The following is a 6,375-nucleotide window of genomic DNA, read 5'->3' on the forward strand; positions in this document are numbered from 1 at the left end:
AAAAAAAAAAAAAAAAAAAAAATACTGCACTTAGTATCTTCTTGAGAATTAGGAGAAACCAGTTGGCCATTTGGGGTATGTTTTTTGTGTGTTCACTGAAGTGATTGGATTGTGGCAAGGTAGTAAAGAAAAGAAAAATAAATTTCAAATTTGTTCTTTGTCTCCTTAGGCTCAATGAGCTATCTGTGCTTATATAGTTTCTTGCTCTAAGAGTTCTGTCTAGGGAAATTGAGGCAATGAAGGGTGTAGACCTTCAGAACCAGACTGAGCTGGGTTTCACTCTCTGCTATGATTTTGTCAATTAACCTACCTCCCTGAGCCTCTTCTGTAATATGGAGTTGCTAACTGTACCTTGCTGGGTTTTGAGTAGACACCCAATAAATTTGTGTTCCCTCTGTCTTCACTCTTAAATGTCTGTTTTTTTTTTTCTTAATTAATTAATTTATTTATTTTTGGCTGTGTTGGGTCTTCGTTGCTGCACGCCGGCTTCCTCTAGTTGCGGCAAGTGGGGGCTACTCTTTGTCGCGGTGCACGGGCTTCTTATTGCGGTGGCTTCTCTTGTTGTGGAGCACGGGCTCTAGGCATGTGGGCTTCAGTAGTTGCAGCACTCAGGCTCAGTAGTTGTGGCTCGCAGGCTCTAGAACGCAGGCTCAGTAGTTGTGGCACATGGGCTTAGTTGCTCCCCAGCATGTGGGATCTTCCTGGACCAGGTATTGAACCCATGTCCCCTGAATTGGCAGGCGGATTTTTTAACCACTGCGCCACCAGGGGAGTCCCCTAAGAAATTAATTGAAAAGACTTTTAAAAACCTAACTTAATAGCAGGAAGCCATCACTAATAATTGGTTCTTTGAACATCCTGTTGTGGTCACTTTGTATGTATATATCTCTCACTCCCCTGATAGACTGCTCAATTCCTAGAAGATTTTTTTTTCCTATACAGTTTGTTCATTTATGTATTCCTTTCTTCATTCAGCTTATTTATTGAGAGCCTAATATGTGCTAGGCACAATGTAGATTCAGGGAATGAGAGAGGACCAGACAGCACAGACATGATTTCTGCTTTCAGGGAGCTTGTAGTCTCAAGAGGTTTTTTAAACAATAGTATACATAATCATTACATTTGTGTTAAGGACTTTGAAGGAAAAGTACTGGTTACCGTGAGAGCACACACTATGGCATCTCGACTGTTGGGAACATTTCAAGAAAAGGTTCTCTGGAAGTGCCATTTTACTATGGAAAAGAAAAAAGAGCAAAGGTTAGTCAGGTGATCAGATGGAAAGGAGTGATGGACAGAGTGTGTAAGAAAGATGGACAGAGAGAGTATGTACTTGATGACCTAAGAAAAGACTTTTGTGGTTGGAATGTAGAGAAGGGTGAGATGAGGCTACAGAGGTAGAGGGACTCAACTTTGTAAGCCATTTTAAGGATTTTGAAGTTTATTTTAGAGACAGTGGGAGGGATTCCCTGGCTATCCAGTGGTTAGGACTCTCGCTTCCATTGCAGGGGGCATGGGTTCAGTCCGTGGTTGGGGAACTAAGATTCCACATGCTGCATGGCCAAAAATAAATAAATAAATTTTAAAAATTAAAAATAGAAATAATATGTATCATTACCATCAGTGGAATACCTGTCACTTGCCCTGAGAAAACAAAACCATAAAATTAAGTACACACAGTGAAAACAAAACAATGTTATTAAGGTCTTAACTAGTTTCTGATAGTTGTGAAACTCTAAATCTGAGACCTGTTCCTTTTCCATTAAAAAAAAAAAGGCATCAGCAAGTGTTAAAGAAATGACAGGCTGATACCAAACTGAGACTGTCTCCTTAATATAAGGGAAATATTACAAAAGGTCAGTTTTCTCACTATTCGTGTTATCTCGTGCTGCCTGCAAGGACCACTTAAAAACATTTTAGTTGGAGTGATAACCATGCTTTGAAAAACACTGCTTTAACTGATACATCATCATCTTATTATTTCCTATGCCTGATTTGTGGACGGCTGACTTGGTTTACTCCTCATATTAAGGGAACAATACCAGTCCTCATGGTCAAGCCACAGTTACCCTTGAGTAAGTTTTAAAAAGGCTAAAAAACAGACTTAGGGTATCATTTTTATTGGCCTGTTTTCTCCAAGGGCTACATAATTTATTTTATTTATTTTTCAAATAAATTTACTTATTTATTTAATTTTTGGCTGCATTGGGTCTTTGCTGCTGCAGTCGGGTTTTCTCCAGTTGCTGAGAGTGGGGGCTACTCTTTATTGTGGTGTGTGGGCTTCTCATTGCGGTGGCTTCTCGTTGAGGAGCACGGGCTCTAGGCGCGCAGGCTTCAAAAGTTGTGGCTTGTGGGCTCTAGAGTGCAGTCTCAGTAGTTGTGGCTCACGGGCTTAGTTGCTCCATGGCATGTGGGATCTTCCCGGACCGGACTCGAACCTGTGTCCCCTGCATTGGCAGGCAGATTCTTAACCACTGCGCTACCACGGAAGCCCTGGCTACATAATTTATATTACAAAGTCAGCAATGTAAAATGGAAATAAATTTTTCCCAAAAGCCTCAGCAACCAATTAATCAGCAATCACCTAGGTGTCCAGGGAGGGAGACCTTGACAGCAGTCTAAATGTGGTGGGGTGTCTTAGTTAAAATTAAAAATCTTCTGGGTGCAAGGAACAGAAACCCTTTGACATAAGCTCAAGTAGAGGGAGGTTGTTTATAAACCCTTGTGGGAGCTTAGGGCAGGCATGCAGTGTTGTAGAGCCTGATGGAAACTGGAAAGCTGTCAGGATCTGAAGCTTCTTTTTCAGATGCTCATCTCTGCTCTTATCTGTTTGTGGCTATTCTTTTCTCTACTAGGTTCTTCAAACTAGTTTTTTCTGCTTACTCATCAGTTTACCTGGGGCCCAGCATGTTGGCTTTGTGGCCACACCAAGCTGAGAATAGAGTAGGGAGCGGTCATTAGCCTCCCCCCACAAGCTTAATCAGCACTGCCCCTCCCCCAATTTTTTGATAAAGATAATTGACGTTCTTTGTTCTTTTATAAATGTTATATGAATGAAGAGTCAAGAGATAACTACTTTTTTTCACTCCCCATTAACTAACTTGCATCTCCCAAGGCTCCTTCCAAATGGAGATTCTGGAGCTGCCACTAGTAATCTCAAACTGGAAATATTTATTGCCTTCCAAATGGGGTTCTCCATAGCTTTCTTTTCTTTTCTTTTTTTAATATTTATTTATTTATTTGGTTGCATTGGGTCTTAGTTGTGGCAGGTGGGCTCCTTAGTTGTAGCATGTGGGCTCCTTAGTTGTAGCATGTGGGCTCCTTAGTCGCGGCTTGCCAGCTCCTTAGTTGTGGCATGTGGGCTTCTTAGTTGTGGCATGCGAACTCTTAGTTGCAGCATGCACGTGGGATCTAGTTCCCTGACCAGGAATCGAACCCGGGCCCCCTGCATTGGGAGCATGGAGCCTTATCCACTGTGCCATCGGGGAAGTCTGTCCATAGCTTTCTGACTCCAGATTTCAGTGTTAAAATTACAAATTACCAGGAAGAAACTTGATTTACCCAGTTTGGGTCAAATGTCCACTCCATTAGGCTTCAGCTGCATGATCTAGACATGCTCATCCAATTCTACCCCTTCAGCAGAGTCTGTGGAAACCATGCCCACAGAAGAGGGCGTGGGTGCAGTGTATTTATATATCGCGGCCTTGTCAACAACAGAGGGAAAAGTTCAATATCCTTGTAGTCCTAACCTCTGGTCTGATCCATCTATGGGCAGACCCTCAGAGCTGGGGTTTCATCAAAGATACCTGCTCTTTGAAAAGACTTCAAGATATGTTTTGTGAACCTGGAGTCTTGCAAGAAGACTGAGTCAGACATAACTTAGAACTCACTCAGCATGAGATCAGCACCAAGTTATTAGGAAGAGAAGATATCATTTATTGAGCTGAAATGTCTCTGTCAGATATTCTGTAAGGACAAATGGTGGCCTATCGGCTGAGATGAGGATTTAAGAAAACTGGTATTAGATATTTGGGTATTCAGGCCAAGATTGTGATTTCTGTGATTCTCTAATCTCTCTACCTGAGTGTTAAGTCTTTGAGCTTTTCTAGATTGTGATTCCCTCCAGAGTAAGGCTTCTTAATCTTTTTACCTAGCATTATTGGTGCTCATCAACATTAGGTGCATTGAAGAAAAACTAAAGAGATGAAACTCATGTGTTCATGTAGCTGTCTGTTAAAGGTTGTGGTAAAGTATTCATAGGAGAAAAATTGAAACCGTTAGTTAAAATGATAGTGTATTTCTGTTATTTGGCCCTGGGCCACCAGGGCCATAGATGATCTTGAGTTGTCTGTGCCTCCTCTGTCCCTGTTGCTGACTTGGGACCTTGATGAGCAAAGAGGGACCAATAGTAGTAGTAGATTGTGAACTAGCCTGAGTTCAGTCATCTTTCTGTATTTCAAATCTACATCTACCACCCTGTTTCTCATTTATAACACTCTCACGTTCCTTTTCTAGAAATGAATCTTTGCTTTTATTAGATATTTTTTTTTAATTAATTGACTATTTTTTAGAGCAGTTTTAGGTTAAGTTTACAGAAAAGGAGTGGAGAGTACAGAGTTCCTTCCTATTCACCCCCACACACCTCTCTTCCCCCCAGTTTCCCATGTTATTAACACTTGCATTAGTGTGGTGCATTTGCTACAGTTGCTGAGCCAATACGATATGTTATTGCTAACTGAAGTCCATAGTTTACTAGTTTACATTAGGGTTCATTCTGTGTGTTGCACATTCTATGCATTTTGCAAAGGTATGATGACATGTATCCTTCATTACAGTATCATACAGAATAGTTTCACTGCACTGAAAAATCCCCTGTTCTCCACCTATTCATCCCTCCCCCAGCTCCTGGCAACCACTGATTGTTCTACTCTGCCTATAATTTTGCTTCTTCCAGAATGTCATACACTTGGAATCGTATAGCATGTAGCTTTGTCATGTTGGCTTCTTTCACTTAGCAATATGTATTTAAGAGTCCCCCATATTTTTTTGTGGCTTGCTAGCTCATTTCTTTTCTTTCTTTTTTTTTTTTTTTTAATAAATTTATTTTTGGCTGTGTTGGGTCTTTGTTGCTGCGTGCGGGCTTTCTCTAGTTGTGGCGAGTGGGGGCTACTCTTCGTTGTGGTGTGCAGGCTTCTCATTGTGGTGGCTTCTCTTGTTGCAGAGCACGGGCTCTAGGCGCGTGGGATTCAGTAGTTGTGGCACGTGGGCTCAGTAGTTGTGGCTCACAGGCACCAGAGCACAGGCTCAGTAGTTGTGGTGCATGGGCTCATTTCTTTTTATCACTGAATAATATATCATTGTATGGATGGATATACCACAGTTTGTTTATCCATTTGCCTGTTGAAGAACATCTTGGTTCCTTCCAGGTTTTGGCAATTATGTATAAAGCTGCTATAAACATTTGCGTGCAGATTTTTGTGTGAAAGTAAGTTTTCAGCTCATTTGGGTAGATAACAAGGAGCTGGATTATATGGTTAGAGTATGTTTAATTTTTTAAGAAACTGCCAAACAGTCTTCCAAGGTGGCTGTGCCATTTTGCATTCCCACTAGCAGTGAATGAGAGCTGCTTTTGCTCCATGTCCTCACCAGCATTTGGTCCACAGATTAATTTGAGTTGTTTATGTTTTGTCTGTCCCTATGCTGATTTGGGACCTTGATGGACAAAGAGGGACTTGGTAGTAGTAGTAGGTTGTGGACTGGCCTGTGTTTAGTCATCTTTCTATATATAGAATTGACAGCTACCACCGTTTCCCATCTAAAACACTAATCATTTTCTTTCAGATCCTCTCTGAAAATTAATCTTTGCTTTTGTTAGACTTTTGAATAATAATTGATTGCTTTTTGGGCTTCCCTGGTGGCACAGAGGTTGAGAGTCCGCCTGCCGATGCAGGGAACACGGGTTCCTGCCCCAGTCTGGGAAGATCCCACGTGCCAAAGAGCGGCTGGGCCCATGAGCCATGGCCGCTGAGCCTGCGCGTCCGGAGCCTGTGCTCCGCAACGGGAGAGGCCACAGCAGTGAGAGGCCTGCGGACCGAAAAAAAAAATAAAATTTAGGTCAAGGTTGACACAGCAAGTTGGATTCTGCTCAAAGCACCCTGCATCTCTCCCCCATCTCAAAATCCATGACAGGGATACTGAGTGTCTGATTTTGGGACACTTCTTTTTCTTTTATAACTTCTAATAAGACAGATAAGAAAATCATAAACCAGTTTCTGATGCTATACCACAGGTATCTAGTTTCCATTCTATAAGCATCTGGTCTGAAAGCAAATAAAGAGATGAACAAACGTCAACAACTTAGGTGTCACAGTAATCTAA

The 6,375-nt window shown here is 41.7% G+C and overlaps 1 protein-coding gene across 1 annotated transcript in view; it reads left to right on the forward strand.

Annotated features, from left to right (window-relative positions):
- NAA25 (N-alpha-acetyltransferase 25, NatB auxiliary subunit) overlaps positions 1-6,375 on the forward strand; it is a 71,225-nt gene that overhangs the window by 4,966 nt on the left and 59,884 nt on the right. The window lies entirely within an intron of this gene.

This window comes from Lipotes vexillifer, unplaced genomic scaffold (genome assembly GCF_000442215.2).
Source record: "Lipotes vexillifer unplaced genomic scaffold, Lipotes_vexillifer_v1.1 scaffold573, whole genome shotgun sequence".
Lineage (NCBI taxonomy): Eukaryota > Metazoa > Chordata > Mammalia > Artiodactyla > Lipotidae > Lipotes > Lipotes vexillifer.